Here is a 17,417-nt window from a genome sequence, read left to right as displayed (position 1 = left end):
CTGGGATGCTTAAATATCATGGAATATATGTGTGGGTGGGTTGGCCTGGTATGGTAGCCCGGCTGACTACCATACGTACCACACTTGATTTTTTACAATAAATACTACTCATCTCACCCTATATTTTAAGGTAAGTAATGAGTGAACTGTATATACATTTTATCGCTCTGGGATGCTTAAATATCATAGAATTGTATGTGTGGGTGGGGTGGCCTGGTATGGTAGCCTGGCTGACTACCATACATACCACACTTGATTTCTTACAATAAATACTACTTGTCTCACCATAGATTAAGACTATAAATATTTTGAAGTAAGTAATGAGTGCACTGTGTGTATTGTACTTTTTATTGTTTTTAGATGCCTGGTTCTATTGCTAACTTAATATATGTTAGTGTAAACTTGTTATCTAGTGTTTGTATGCATTTGTAAGTGGAAAAAAAGGGTGTTCCACTTTACGGCGGTGGCCTGGAACCTAACCAGCCGTATAAGTGGGGCCTTCCTGTACAAGAAACCGCCCATTCACTTATTTCAACTCCCCAATAAAGTGGTCAGAAATTGGCAATTTGGCCGATTTCACACAAATTTCAACAGATGCCAATTTCAAAATAGTGTCTAGAATAAACAATGTAGACATTCCTGGCACTAAAATAACATTTTCTCTCTTCATTAGTCACAGCTACATGCCCCTCTCATACAGTGGACCCCCGCATACCGTTGGCATCACATAACGTTAAATCCGCATACCGATACATTTTATCGCTAAGATTTTGCCTCGCATACCGCTAAAAAACCCGCTCAACACTATTCGTCCGAGACGCGTCTAATGTGCGGCCTGAGCCAGCCTCACATGTTCCGCCGGTGGCATTGTTTACAAGCCAGCCTCCGCGGTAACATCCAAGCATACAATCGCAACATTTCGTATTATTACAGTGTTTTTGGTGATTTTATCTGCAAAATAAGTGACCATGGGCCCCAAGAAAGCTTCTAGTGCCAACCCTGTGGTAAAAAGGGTGAGAAATATTATCGAAATACTGTGGTACCATGGTCAACTGCTGATGCTGCTGCTGCTGTAGCACTGTCAGCTGCTGCTGCTGCTGCTGTAGCACCGTCAGCTGCTGCTGCTGCTGTAGTACCGTCTGCTGCTGCTGCTGCTGTAGTACCGTCTGCTGCTGCTGTAGTACCGTCTGCTGCTGCTGTAGCATCGTCTGCTGCTGCTGTAGCATCGTCTGCTGCTGCTGTAGCACTGTCAGCTGCTGCTGCTGCTGTAGCACTGTCAGCTGCTGCTGCTGCTGTAGCACCGTCAGCTGCTGCCACTGCTGTACCACCGTCAGCTGCTGCTGCTGTTGTAGTACCGTCTGCTGCTGCTGAAGCATTGTCTGCTGCTGCTGTAGCACTGTCAGCTGCTGCTGCTGCTGCTGCTGCTGCTGTAGCACTGTCAGCTGCTGCTGCTGCACCACTGTCAGCTGCTGCTGCTGCACCACTGTCAGCTGCTGCTGCTGCTGCTGCTGCTGTACCACCGTCAGCTGCTGCTGCTGCTGTAGTACCGTCTGCTGCTGCTGTAGTACCGTCTGCTGCTGCTGTAGCATCGTCTGCTGCTGTTGTAGCACTGTCAGCTGCTGCTGTAGCACTGTCAGCTACTGCTGTAGCACTGTCAGCTGCTGCTACTGCTGCTGTAGCACTGTCAGCTGCTGCTGCTGCTGCTGTAGCACTGTCAGCTGCTGCTGCTGCTGCTGCTGTAGCACTATCAGCTGCTGCTGCTGCTGCTGCTGTAGCACCGTTGTTGGTGTGGCTTATTGAGAATACCAAGAAACAATTAACCCCAGAGGGTTAGCCACCCAGGATAACCCAAAAAAGTCAGTGTCATCGAAGACTGTCTAACTTATTTCCATTGGGGTCCATAATCTTGTCTCCCAGGATGCAACCCACACCAGTCGACTAACACCCAGGTGAACAGGGAAAAACGCCTGGAACTAGTGCTCATATTGGTGAATTTAAAGCAAAGGTTGGTTTGAGAGATTTAAGAATCGTAGTGGCATACACAGTGTGATAAGGCCTGTTCTGGAAGAAAATGCCAAACAGGACCTACAGTACTCAGGAGGATTATTATTATAATCAAAAAAGAAGCGCTAAGCCACAAGGACTATACAGCGCTGCAGGGCAGGAAGGAAGCGAGGGCATCAGGTGGCAAAAGGGAGATGGATGAGTAATAGGTTACGGATAACAGTGGGGCAGTGGATGGTGAAAGGGTAAAGGGCAGCAAGAGACTGAACTAGAAAGGGCTGAAGGGAGAGCGAAAAGTATCATCAGAGTTTGTGGAGTAAATCAGTCGTTGTCAAGAAGTCAATGAGAGAGTCAGGATTAAAGGAGGGTCCATCAGCAAGAAGGGAAGGTAAAGAGAGAGTAGTAGAACGAAAACGACGTAGGAGGTAAATTCTGCGTGCTCGTTGATAGAGAGGGCAGTCTAACAGAATGTGGCTAATCGATACTGGAGCTTGATACTGCTCACAGAGAGGAACAGGGTGCCTCTCCATGAGATACCCACGAGTAAGACGAGTGTGACCAATGCGAAGGCGGGAGAGAGTTGTCTCCCAACCTCGGCACTGATGACAAGAAGACGGCCAGTAACCTATGCTCGGTTTAATAGAATGAAGTTTGTTACCGAGCAGAGTTGACCAACGTTGTTGCCAACGGGTGCGAAGGTGGGTAGCTATTGCAGCAAAATAGTCCAGAAATGGAACACCTCGATAGGAAATTGGTAGGTCATGTACTGCTGACCGCGCAGCAGTCTGCCTGTTCATTGCCCCGTACGTCGACATGACCAGGGACCCAACAAAAAACAATATCTTTATGTTTGGTAGAGATATGGCGTAGCCAAAGTTGGATACGGAGAACTAGGGGATGAGATGTATCAAATTTTCGTATAGCCTGTAGAGCACTAAGGGAGTCTGAGACTACTACAAATAATGACACAGGCATAGATGCGATACGAATAAGTGCTGTAAGAATGGCATACAGTTCAGCAGTAAAAATGCTAGCTGAAAATAGTAAATGTCCCCGCACGACGCTGTCCGGAAACACTGCTGCGAATCCGACGCCGTCTGAAGACTTAGAGCCATCTGTGTACACAGCAGTGGCATGAGAATGGGAGTGGAAGTGATCAAGAAAAAGAGAGCGGGAAGCCACCGTAGGCAGTTGAGCTTTCGAGCAAGGGAGTGAGAAACAACAGACCCGAACAGTTGGAACTTCCCAGGGGGGTAGGGAAAAGTGAGATGCTACATGAACATATAAAGGTGGTAACTGAAGGGAAGACAAGAGTGAATGTAGGCGAAGAGAAAAGGGACGGAGCAAACAGGGGCGGCGAACGAATAAAGAATGTCTACTAATATCGGTGACCATTCTATAAATGGAAGGATTGTGTAGATCGTGAGAGCGTACATAGTAGCGAAGGCAATGGGCATCACGGCGATCAGACAAGGATGGAACATTCGCTTCTGTATAGAGGCTCTCAACAGGGGAAGAGCGAAAAGCACCAAGGCACAAATGTAATCCTTGGTGATGAATAGAGTTAAGGCTAGAGAGAGTAGCAGGAGAGGCCACGGAATAAATCTGGTCACCATAATCAAGTTTCGATAAAACGAGGGCTGAATGTAGGCGAAGCAGAGTTCGACGATCAGCTCCCCAGGAAAGATGAGCAAGGGTTTTAAGAAGGTTTAGCCGGCTGTGGCAAGTTGCCTTCAGAGAGGTAATGTGAGGTTTCCAGGATAACCGACGGTCAAAGAGAAGGCCTAGAAACCTGACTGTATCACGTTCGGGGATACGGGAGCCATAGAGATACAAAGGATGATCGGAGATAACAGAGCGTCTAGTGAAAGTAATTTGGTGAGTTTTGGTACTTGAAAATTTAAACCCATGCGTGGTGGCCCAAGTGGAAACACGGTCGACCGCATGCTGGAGAGAAACTGCAATAAGATGACAGTCAGCGCCTGCACAAGCAATAGCAAAGTCATCAACATAGAGTGATGACCAAATATTGGGTGGAAGAACAGAGGCCAAATCATTTATAGCAAGGAGAAACAGTGTTGTGCTTAGAACACATCCCTGAGGGACACCTTCAGCTTGGATGAAGTCCGGGGAAAGAACATTATTGACTCGAACACGGAAATGTCTGTCAGTTAAAAAGTTCTTAAGGAAGGATGGTAGATTGCCTCGGAGGCCTAAGGAATGGGCCTGGGCCAAAATATTATACCTCCAAGTTGTGTCATATGCCTTCTCAAGGTCAAAAAATATGGCAATAACTGAGTGATTATTCGCAAAGGCATTACGAACATACGTATCCAAGCGTAGTAAGGGGTCTATGGTAGAACGACCCTTACGAAAGCCATATTGACTAGCAGAGAGACTGTTGTGTGTCTCTAAATACCACATTAAACGTCGATTTACGAGACGTTCCATCACTTTGCAAACTGCACTAGTAAGAGCGATGGGGCGATAGTGGGAGGCATCATGTCCTGTAGTACCCGGTTTGCGGAAAGGGAGAACAATGGCAGATTTCCACAGCTGGGGAAGAACTCCTTGTGCCCAAATAAGATTGAAGAGGTGTAAGAGGACTACAAGGGCTGACCGATGTAAATGTTGTAACATACGAATATGAATGTCGTCAGGCCCAACTGCCGATGATCGGCAAGCTGAGAGCATTGCCTCCAGTTCTTGAAGTGTAAAAGGCACATTATACTGTTCTTCTCTGAGAGAAGAAAAGTCGAAAGGTACTAACTCTCTGGCAGACTTTGAGGAAAGAAACGAGGGGCATAGATGGAGCCCTCGGGAAATAAGGACCAGATGTGTGCCAAGTTCAATGGCAACGTCGACAGGGTTTGCTACATCAACACCAGCGACCCGTAGAACAGGAGCCGGGTCAGGAGAGTATTTACCACTCAATTTCCTCACTTTTTCCCAGACTGCACTCATAGAAGAAGCAGAGGTGATGGTGGAAACACAGTCTCGCCAACAAGTGCGTTTAGCTTCACGGATGACACGGTGAGCGATCGCACACTTCTGCTTAAAATCAAGAAGTCTCTCAGCGGTTCTATTGTACCGGTACCTGCCCCATGCAGCACGTTTCAAACGTACTGCACGAGCACAAGCAGGAGACCACCAAGGCACGCACTTCTGAGAATGCCTACCTGAGGTTTGGGGTATAGAATGAGAAGCTGCGGTATAAACTGACGTCGAGAAGATGTGTAGGAGCTCATCAATGGAGGATGAAGAAGGAACCTCACTAAAAGCAGTGAGGTGTGAGTAAAGATCCCAATTTGCCCGATCAAATTGCCAGCGAGGGCTATGGAAAGGTGGTGAATAGGAAGGAGCAGTAAGAATGATCGGAAAATGATCGCTGTCATGTAAGTCTGGTAGAACAGACCAGGTGAAGTCTAGTGCAGTGGAGGAAGAGCAGACTGATAGATCGATGCAAGAGAGAGTATGAGTACGAGGATCAAAATGGGTGGGAGTACCCATATTTAAAACATGGAGGGGGTGAGAGGCAAGAAAAGCCTCCAACTGGACGCCACGTGAGTCACAATGAGACCCCCCCCAGAGGAAATGGTGGGCATTAAAATCACCAAGTAACAGAAGTGGTGGTGGTAAGGATGAAACAAGAAAGGCAAAGTCTGGGATAGAAAATGCTCGAGAAGGAGAGAGATATAAAGAACATATTGTAAACCACTTATTCAAGTGGATACGGGCTGCAGTGTAATGCAGTGAGGTATGGACAAATAGTTGACAGTACGGAATATCATTACGTAGAAGAAGGGCACTTTCATTAACCCTTTGAGGGTCGACAGGCCCTCTCCGAAACTCGTTCTCAGGGTCGGCCAAATTTAAAAAAAAAAAAAAATTATTTTCTCTTATGAAAAGATAGAGAATCTTTTCCTGATCATAAAGACACCAAAAGTTTGAAATTTGATAAAAAAACTTACGGAATTATGCTCTCGCAAAGTTAGCGGTCTCGGCGATGTTTACGCATCGGCGATTTTGCCCACTTTGAGCCCCATTTTCGGCCAATTTCACTGTACTAGTCGACAAAAAACATGAATATTTCACTAGAACTCCATTTTTTCTATCGAATGGGTGCAAGAAACCACCCATTTATGAAATTCAACTATCCAGTACAGTGGTCAGAATTTAGCAATTTTGCCAATTTCACACAAATTTCAAAAGATGCCAATTTCCGAATAGGGTCCAGAATAAACAAGAAAGACATTCCTGGCACTAAAATGACATTTCCTCTAGTCATTAGTCACGTCTCAAGGCCCCTCTTATATTCTTTTGCTTTCCATTTTGAATTTTTATTCTCACAAAAAATATAAGATTTACTGTTATGCAGACTACTGCATTAGTGTAAAAAATGGTATAAATATTATTGGTGCACTTGTGAAAGAATATTAGACTCACCAGTTGACGTGTATTGCACGCTTGGCACGATTTGTTTACTTTTGAAGTTTGGTAAAAATCGAACATTTCTGCTACTTTGAGCTCAATTTCAAGGCACCTTTCATTGTAAAACCAGTCAAAATCATCTCAATTTCCGTAACATGTCTTCCATTCTATAAAATGAGACCAAGAAAACTAGAATACAACAATAAATACCATACGAAAATACACTGCAAAGTCGCTGATTTATTCCAAAAAAATGGTCAAAGTTTTTTTTTTCTCATTATGCACTGTGTGCTGCAGGATTTTTTTTAGACTGTGCACACTGACCACATAGACCCATTCTTTCATATGAAGGCCTACCAGCTTTCTCTCACTAGATTTGAGGCCGCTAGAATTTATGCGTACTAGTACGTCAAAAACCCCTACGCGTAAGACGTACTAGTACGACCAAAACCCTCAAAGGGTTAAAGGTCCCATCTGAGAAAGGATCCGAAGAATACAATAAATTATAGCCTGAGATAGGTTGGAAAACAGCCGAGTGTAATTTTGGTTCTTGTAAGCAAGCACCAACAGGGGAAAACCTGGAAAGCAACATCTGAAGCTCACTCCGATTACCCCTGAGGCCGCGGATATTCCACTGTAAATAGGCCATGATTGGCGATGAAGAAAATATCAGGAATCTGTAGGTAAAGGCACCTACGGACTAGAGGGGTTAGAAAAGTCAACGTGTGGTGGCATTGGAAGATGTTCAAGTAGCGAAGGAACGCAGCGTTGCGAAGAATGGGGTTGTGAAGATGGAGGAGAGGGAAGAGAAGGAACAGGAAGTGAATCAGTGTCCATTGAAGGTTTAGTCTCTGCAATATATTCTGAAATGGCTTCAAGTGTTTCTGAATTCAAAGATGTACAGGAGACCATATTGGAGATAGAAGGAGGAGGGTGAGTAAAGATTGGGACAGTAATGGACTGTACCAAAGTAGAGGGGGAGGGAAGAGTGTAAGGGACTGGAGATGAAGTGTGGGGGGGACAGAAGAGGCAGAAACCTGGGAGGTGGCAGAAGAGGGAGAAACTTGGGAGGGGACGGGGGTGGAAGGCATAGAACAAGGAGGAGGGTGAATCTCCACACTTGTAATAGAGCCAGAGAGAGGGGAAGAACTAGGTACAGAGACTGGAAAGGTAAAGTGTGGAGGTGGAAGAAGGGAAGGAGGGGGCAAAGAAGATTTGAGCAATGTGGATTTTTTTGGACTTCTGAGTAGAGGGGCGATTGGTATTAGGTGTCGTACGAGGTCTTGTCGATACTGGGGCTTGTGAGGAAGGATGCGAAGATGTGAGAACAGACTGAGTTGTAGTTGGGACGTCAGAGCCAAGGACAGCAAAAGGATTAGATGCCGTAGTGGCTATGGGAGGGGTAACAACAGAGGAGGCTGCAGAAGATGGGACCCCAGAAGTGGGGGGATGTTTGGAAACATGAGAATAAGAAACACGGGGTAGTCTCCCTTGGAGGCGGAGATGAGTAACTGCCATAGCATAAGGGAGACCTGCCTCTTTGAGGCAACGGATTTCACGTTCATTTAAGTAGACCTGGCAACGGCGGGAGTACGAAGGGTGAGCTTCATTACAATTAAGGCAAGATGGAGGTTGACTGCAAGATGTATTAGAATGGTCGTCGGCACCACAGACTGGGCATTCGGCCATAGATCTGCAATATTTCACTGGGTGACCAAAACGCCAGCAATTTCTACATTGTTGCGGTGTAGGTATCACCTTTCGAACTTGTAACCGATGTCCCGCGACATATACAGAGGACGGGAGTTCTCGGCTGTCAAAAGTTAAACGAGCCACATTGCAAGGGTAACGTCTCCGCCCCCGGGCAGGAAGGACATAAGTGTCTACTTTGAGGATTGGGAGATCCTGGAGTTTCAGCTGTTCAAAAATGTCATTGCCACATGACTGGAAATTCTGTTGGACTATGGTATGGGGCAGAATGACAGTACCACTACAAGAATTGAGAGAAAGATGTTTTTCAATAGTGACAGGAGTAGTATCGATATTCGAAAGGAGAGAAAGATCATGAGCTTGGGCAGCATTCTGGACAGTGACGATGCGCATACCGCTCTTGAGATTATGAAATGAAATATCTCTACCAACATGACGCAGGAGCGCTTTGCCAATACTATGGTCAGAAAGGTAGGCAGAAGAAGAAGTCGGTCTTAAAGTAAAGAATTTAGTCCATTGTGTGGTCCGAAACTGAGCGTGGAGAGGGATTGCTTGACGTGTCGGTCTTTTCTGAGTAGAATGGGAAGGTAACGAAGGAGCATCATCAGGAGATTGACGTTGGCGTTTAGGAGTAGGACCGGAGTTGGTCCGGTGTGAAATGGGCGGGCGATTCGAAAATTGCCGTACCGTAGAGGGAGAAGCCGGAAGCATAGTCAAAGGAGAGCGTAGTTCAGACAAATCGAAGGAGTCAGTCGAAGCCCCGGTACCTGAAGCGGGTGAGGAAACAGCACCAGCAAGAGGTACAGGGGCATCAGGAGTGTCCAAAGAGTGGTCTAAACACAAGGCAGGGTCAGAATGGGGTGCGGTATCAAGAAGGGGCCCGGGGGTAGTGGGTTCATGGACTAGGGCTGCCATGGTTAGGTTACTCCTTTGCTTTTTGTTTTTAAGAAAAAAAAAAGAAAGAAGAAAAGAAAATAAAAATAAAAAAAAGAATAAAAAAAGGGGGGAGCGGGGAGGAATAGTTCCCAGGAGGAATGAAAGGGCTGGAAATCTCCCTCCGTGCCCAAGAGGACCTCAACACCGCTAGTAGCGCAGATGCAGCATGGAACCCGTGCCATACTCTACCCTTCATGCCAGTAAACCAGCAATCCGGGATAGCAACCTCACATCTGCCGAGCTACCTCGGTGGACAAAAGAGAGGGCGGCCGGATATCCGCCACAAAGCATACCTCCTTCGGCCACCACCCCCGGAATCCGAAAGGTGGCTTCCAGAGATACCCCCGTCGCCCGAAAGACACCCAAAGCTACTCCGGGATACCGGAGAGGGATCGGGACATCCCCAGGCAATCCAGATTCCACGGCAAACTACGCCACCGCCAAGAACCTCAACGGAATGGCATGGACCCCAGTGTCCTTTCCCCTACCTAGGAACTAGCGCGCCTGTGGGAGAAATCCCAAAGGCCAAAAAGAGGAAGGGCAAAAGGGAGGGGTGGGGAGGAGGAGGAGGAATGGAAAAAGGGGAGGATGGGATAGGGGAGGGGAGGATGGGGGGTAATTAGGTTCGGTCTGAGGAAGAAGACCGACAGGGCTAATTCCTCAGACCAAGAGCCTCTTCACCACGCCAAGGAGCCCCCCTTGAAGAGGTACTCAGGAGGAAAAGGCACTCCCAGGACACAGTGTCTCATCAGTCATTGCTGCATCTTCAATAAAGGTAAGTGTCATTTATTCTTCATTTAGTAGAGTAGTACATGCACAATATATACTGTGCATGTACTACTCTACTATTGTGCATGTATCCTTCACAGCATTGGAAAATATGGAATATCCACTAGGAATTTTTATTGACCTAAGAAAAGCTTTTGACACAGTAGACCACAGCATCCTACTCCACAAACTTGACCATTATGGTATAAGAGGCCATGTGCTTGCATATTTCAAATCTTACCTTACTAATAGATATCAGTATGTCACCATTAAAGACACAGCATCAACAACACAGCCACTTGATACTGGAGTTCCGCAGGGAAGTGTCCTTGGTCCCCTGCTCTTCCTCATATACATCAATGATCTTCCAAACGTATCTCGACACCTGAACCCCATTCTCTTTGCTGACGACATGACTTATGTCATCTCTCACCCTAATCTTGCAACCCTTAGCACCTTTGTTAATGAGGAGCTGATCAAAATATTGACTTGGATGACAGCCAATAAACTTATGCTTAACGTTGACAAAACCTACTACATTATGTTTGGTAGCAGAGCAGGAGACGCGCAAATTAACATTAAGATCGACAACACTCTAATTACGAGGCATAATGAGGGCAAATTCCTAGGCCTATACCTCGACAACAACCTGAACTTCAGCACCCATATCCAACACATAACCAAAAAAGTATCCAAAACAGTTGGGATCCTCTCCAAGATACGATACTACGTGCCGCAAACTGCCCTTCTCACACTATACCATTCACTTATATATCCATACCTCACCTATGCTATCTGTGCTTGGGGTTCAACTGCAGCAACACACCTAAAGCCAATAATAACCCAACAAAAAGCCGCAGTAAGAATAATCACTAAATCCCATCCCTGGCAACACACCCCCCCACTCTTCATAGATCTAAACTTACTCCCTGTTCAGTACATCCACACTTACTACTGTGCAATCTACATCTACAGGACCTTAAATTCCAATATTAACCTTGACCTAAAACGCTTTCTTGATAGTTGTGACAGAACCCACAGGCACAACACCAGACACAAACATCTCTATGACATTCCCCGTGTCCGACTAAACCTTTACAAAAATTCAATGTACGGCAGGGCCCCACTTTACGGCGTTTTGCTTTACGGCGTTCCGCTAATACGGACATTTCAAATTATGACCAAAACTCGCTATACGGCTCCCCCCACCTGTCTTTCTAATACGGTCACAGCGGCCCACCGAGTTTGTTTACATTCTCCCTGAGCACATCTCCTTATTATGTCTGGAAACTTTCCAAAATTTCAAGTGTTTTAAAGTTATTGTATATTTTATATGTATTGTACTTGATAATTAAACTTGTGTACACCTGTACCTAAATAAACTTACACACTGTGCTGGCATGTAGGTACACATTAAAATCACTAAGAGTCTCTCTTCTCTTGATGCAATAATAATAATAATAATAATAATAATAATAATAATAATAATAATAATAATAATAATAATAATAATAATAATCTCTTGGGCGCATTAATGTCGCATATTACGTTAATATAGACATTTCCCTTAATCTATCTATGATATTTTTTTCAAAATTATATAAGAAACACATTATGTAACACACAAACATGATACATGCACCCACAGTATAAAAATTTATACAAATATATATGAGATGTTTACCAAACGGTTTGTAGAAGTGTCGGAAGAATTACGTTTTCTCTAGCCCGTCACCTGTTACTAGGGATAACTGTAGAAAAATATTCCTTTCGTATGCCTTCACTTTATAGCTATAATTCTGTACTAACTTGTACACAGTGTAAGAGTATTTGTTTCATGATTTAATTATTATAATAATAATAAAAATATTATAAGGTAAAAGTTTCACAAACTCTTACAAATGTACATGAATGAACTAAAACTGGACACGTATTAATACCGTCTATTTCGCCTGACCGAGTGATCGTCCACAACCTGTTCAGTTTGTTTACGCTGTCTGAGCTCGGTGTATCATTAAATGTTGTATATTACGTTAATATACACATTTTCATTAATCCTTCCGTGATATTTTTTTCAAAATTATATAATAAACACGATACATAACATAAATACATAACAACATATGTGTAGAGAACCTAGGATAACCCAAAAAAGTCAGAGTGACTTACTTCCATTGCCTTCACTCAGAGCATCATTTCTTCTCAAAATGATGTTACATGAGAATGGGAGTGTTCTTCTTTATTTATTCTACCGTATCAATGTAGAGACAACCTGTACACAATGTAACTTGTACACAAACCAGACGTGTACACTGTTTACAAAACTTACCTTCGCCTGGTTTGTTTACATAACTCTGCGCCTGTCCTCTCTCATGCACTCATTCTTTCTCTCTGGTATGGTAGCCTGGCTGACTACCATACATACCACACTTGATTTTTTACAATAAATACTACTCATCTCACCCTATATTTTAAGGTAAGTAATGAGTGAACTGTATATACATTTTATCGCTCTGGGATGCTTAAATATCATAGAATAGTATGTGTGGGTGGGTTGGCCTGGTATGGTAGCCCGGCTGACTACCATACATACCACACTTGATTTTTTACAATAAATACTACTCATCTCACCCTATATTTTAAGGTAAGTAATGAGTGAACTGTATATACATTTTATCGCTCTGGGATGCTTAAATATCATAGAATAGTATGTGTGGGTGGGTTGGCCTGGTATGGTAGCCTGGCTGACTACCATACATACCACACTTGATTTCTTACAATAAATACTACTTGTCTCACCCTAGATTAAGACTATAAATATTTTAAGGTAAGTAATGAGTGCACTATGTGTGTATTGTACTTTTTTATTGTTTTTTGATGCCTGGTTCTATTGCTAACATAATATATGTTAGTGTAAACTTGTTATCTAGTGTTTGTATGCATTTGTAAGTGGAAAAAAAGGGTGTTCCACTTTACGGCAGTTTCCGCTTTATGGCGGTAGCCTGGAACCTAACCCACCGTATAAGTGGGGCCCTCCTGTATGTCAAAGGCCCTAAAATCTGCAACACCCTACCTGAAAATTCCAAAACTGCAGACACATTCATCACCTTCAAAACTACCATCAGAAAACATCTTATCTCCCTGATACACCCTGTCAACTAATACGAATACCACCTGGTGGTTCACACTTACACTCGCTCACCCATTTGACCATAAACAGAAATATCAATCTCAATCTCAAAATAATGAATCTTAACTAGTCAAAAGTTGGCCTGTGATACTCCAATACTGAAACTATGTATAGTGCCAAAAGAAAAGCATTCACATTGCTAAACTCACAACTAGTATTTAGTCACTTAGCCATAATACCAACTTCTCATAATTCTAACATTTTAAACCTAAGATTTAATATAAGTCTGCCCGAAATGCCTAGCCATGCTAGGCGTTCTAGTGGTACACACTGTAATTATTATTTTACTACATGTAAACCACACAATAACCAAATTCTGTAAACTCAGCATTGTAATACTTATAGAGAATAAAGTTTGAATTTGAATTTGAATTCTCTTTGTGTGTAGGAAAATGTATATTTCATGTGATAAAAATTTATTTTTCATACTTTTGGGTGTCTTGCACGGATTAATTTGATTTCCATTATTTCTTATGGGGAAAATTCATTCGCATAACGATAATTTCGCATAACAATGAGCTCTCATGAATGGATTAATATCGTTATCCGGGGGTCCACTCTATTACTCTTGCTTACCATTTGGAATTTTTATTCACAAAAAAAAAAATAAAAGATTTACTGTTATGCAGACTGCTGCATTATTGTAATAATTGTATAAATAATGTCAATCCATTTTTGACTCCGTACTGGAATTTGGACTGGCAGGTGGACAGGTATTGGACGGTGACGTCATATGTTTACAAGAGTAAACGTCATATGTTTACTCTTGTTTACTTTTCGTCATGAATGCAATCAAAATCCTATCTATTTCTGTAATATATCTTTCATTCTATCAAATGAGACCAAAAAAATGAGAATATAACCATAACAACCATACAAAAATATACCGCTAAGCGGCCGCTAATGGCCGAGAAGTGAACTCCGCTATTTATGGTCTGATTTCTTTCATTTTTGGTGTACGTGAAGAAGTATCTTTCCATCATACATTGCCCAAGTTTGAATAAGATAGCCCAACAAACAACTGAGAAAATAATAATAATAATAATTATAATAATAATAATATCTTTATTTACTACATGTACATGTACAAGGTATACAGGCCTAGCTGACATCAGTAAGTAAGTAAGTTTATTCAGGTATACACAAATACAGTTACATAGAATTATCATACATAGCAGCATATGTGTAGAGAGCCTAGGATAACCCAAAAAAGTCAGACAGAGTGACTTATTTCCATTGGGGTCCTTTTACCTTATTATTATAATCTAAATGTTATAATATCTTCTTATTATTCTATAATGAAGATAACATCTTATTATCATACTAAAAAGACTATCTACTACACGAGGGTCCTTAAGACTATCTACAATACGAGGGTCACTATCTACAATACGAGTGTCATACTACTGTATAGAAAGGCACTTGTTATGCTGAGTATTTCAAGAAAAATAGGTCAGTGTCCCAGGATAACACCCACACTAGTCGACTAACACCCAGGTACCCATTTACTGATGGGTAAACAAAGAAAACAGGTGTAAAGAAACACGCCTAATGTTTCTACCCTGGCTGGGAATCGAATATTTACCAATCATATATGGCTAATCCAAGCCAGGTACTAAAAATAAGCCACGTTGACTTTTTTGGGGTTATCCTAGGTTCTCTACACACATGTTGCTGTGTGTGATAATCTATAGAGAGAAAATAACTTTTTTGTTTCATGTTTATGGTGGAGTACGAGTGTATATCATAGTTAGCCCTGTGCTATACTCCGTTTTCTCTAATATAAGCCACCAAGACAAGGATAGGAGAATGGTATGTTTACCACATCCTCTTCATAACTCTGTCGAACTGCTCAGTGTTATGCTAAATATTATTCATTCTGGAGTATTTAACATGTTTTATGTTATTTATATTGTTTCTTATGTCATATTAGATCAATTGTGATAGGCAAATAAGCTGTAGTGTTGATATTAGCGTAATAATAAAGCATATTCTCCTGCTTCATGAGACTGAGCTCATGACAACAGACAGTGGCTTCAAAACCACCTTATCTTTAATGTATAATGTACTGTGTAGGTGCTTTACATAATGAGAAGCATTTCTTTTATTCATTGGAACCACGGCTAGGGCTAAAAGTAAGCAGGTTAAAACAATAAATGGAGAAAAAGAAATTGGAATGACTTATGCAGCAAGTAGCGCCACCAAACAGTATCAGCAGGTTGGTGTTGCGACCCTGGAAATTTGAAATTATGCTAGCCAAAATTAGTGCCGAATAACTGAAGGAACCGAATAACTGATTGCCGGATTTGTGATGGCGGACCTATATTTTGATAGTGTGCCTTCTGTTTTGTCATCTGAGTGCAAGAAACTGCCTATTCAACTACCAAACTACCCTACAATGTCAAAAATATGCCCAATTTTACACAAAATTAAAAAGGTTCCAATTTAAAAACAAAGTCCAAAGTGCACAATGAAGGAATTCCAGCAACTAAAACACCCTATCCTCTATTCATTAATCACTTTCCCAGGCCTCTCCTACATAACACTTTCTCTACATTTTGAATCCATTATCTTTCACACATAAAAAAAAATATTGAAGTTTTACCCTATTTCTCAGATTAATAAAATACAGCCAAAAGTAATTGATTATGGTTTAGGCCATCCAATAATTGAAACAAACTTAGTAAAAAAAACTCATAAAATAGACTTTGGGGGAATGAATTCTACCATCTCTCAGGAAAATTGCCAAAAATCAACTAGCTTCCAATCTGAAACAAACCAAACATCTCTATTCTACTGGTACATGTTCCATAGTATCAACTGATACTAAGTACAGTAGGGCCCCACTTTACAGCATTTTACTTTATGGCATTTCATTAATATAGACATTTCAAATTATGATCAAAACTCGTTATAAGGCTCCCCCCCAGTGAATCGCTAATATGGTCTCTGCACATCACTTTGTTTACATTCTCTGTGAGCGTCACGTCTCTCCATCATGTCTGGAAACTTTTCAAAATTTCAAGTGTTTTAAAGTTATTTCATGTTTTATATATACAGGCTCACCATAACTAATCCAGCATCATCGAGACCTGCAGGGTGCCAGATTAATGATTTTGCCGGATTACAGAGTGGTTAGATTAGAATACACTTAACTCACCAGCGATATCTACGCATCAACAATTTCACCCACTTTATGCCCTACTTTTGGCCCAGTCCACTGTTTCAGTCTACCAAACTCGTAGCTATTTCACTATGAGAATTAGTATCAGTCTGCCTGAAATGGCTAGGCATGCTAGTGGCCTTCTTTGTAATTAATATTTTATAACATGTAAATTACACATTGTAAGCTTTACAAGGAAATAAACATTTATTATTTATTATTAGTAGTAGTATTCCTTACATTCTGTCGACCGAGTACAAGAAGCCGCCTATTTACCTATTTCAACTACCCAATAAAGTGATCAGAAATCGGTAATTTGGTCACACAAATTTCAAGAGATGCCAACTGCAAAATAGGGTCCAGAATAAACAATGCGGACATCCCTGGAACAAAAATAACATTTTCTCTGTTCATTAGTCATATCTTCAGGTCCCTCTTATATTACGCTTGCTCTCCATTTTGAATTTTTATTCACACAAAAAGTAGATTTACTGTTATGCAGACTACTGCATTTCTGTAATAATTGTATAATGTCATCCCATTTGTGACTGTGTATTAGACTGGCCAGTTGGACATGTATTGGACGGTTTATTCTTGAACATTGGCAAAAATCAAACATTTCTGTTACTTTGAGCTCAATTTCAAGGTACTTTGCAGCATGAAACCAATCAAAATTATATTTATTTCTGTAATACATATATCTTCCATTCTATCAAATGAGATCAAAATAATGAGAATACAACCATATAAACCATACGAAAATACACCGGAAAGTCGTTGTTTTACACCAAAGGCATGTCGCTGTTTTCTCTCATAATGCACTGCATACTGCAGGACTTTTTATATAGTGCACATTTACCATACAGACCTATTCTCTTATATGTAGGACCAATTTACCAGTCACAGTTTATCTGAGTGAGCTGAGCTCATGGAGACTAACAGTGGCTTCAAAGCCACCTTATCTTTTATGGACAATGTACGGTGTATGTGCTTTACATAAGAAGAATTTTTTTTTTTTTATGGAACCATGGCTAGGGCTAAAAGTGTGCAGGTTATAACAATAAATGGAGAAAAAGAAATTGGAATGGCTTATGCAGCAAATAGCAAAACCAAATACAGTGGACCCCCGCATAACGATTACCTCCGAATGCGACCAATTATGTAAGTGTATTTAAGTAAGTGCGTTTGTATGTGTATGTTTGGGGGTCTGAAATG

General features: G+C 41.9%; 1 protein-coding gene across 2 annotated transcripts in view; it reads right to left on the bottom strand.

Annotated features, from left to right (window-relative positions):
- Positions 1-17,417, bottom strand: part of Ufd4 (ubiquitin fusion-degradation 4-like) — a 660,794-nt gene that overhangs the window by 601,954 nt on the left and 41,423 nt on the right. The window lies entirely within an intron of this gene.

This window comes from Cherax quadricarinatus, chromosome 6, assembly GCF_038502225.1.
Source record: "Cherax quadricarinatus isolate ZL_2023a chromosome 6, ASM3850222v1, whole genome shotgun sequence".
NCBI lineage: Eukaryota > Metazoa > Arthropoda > Malacostraca > Decapoda > Parastacidae > Cherax > Cherax quadricarinatus.
Note: the sequence above shows the minus strand (reverse complement) of the source record. Positions and strands in the feature narration are given on the sequence as shown.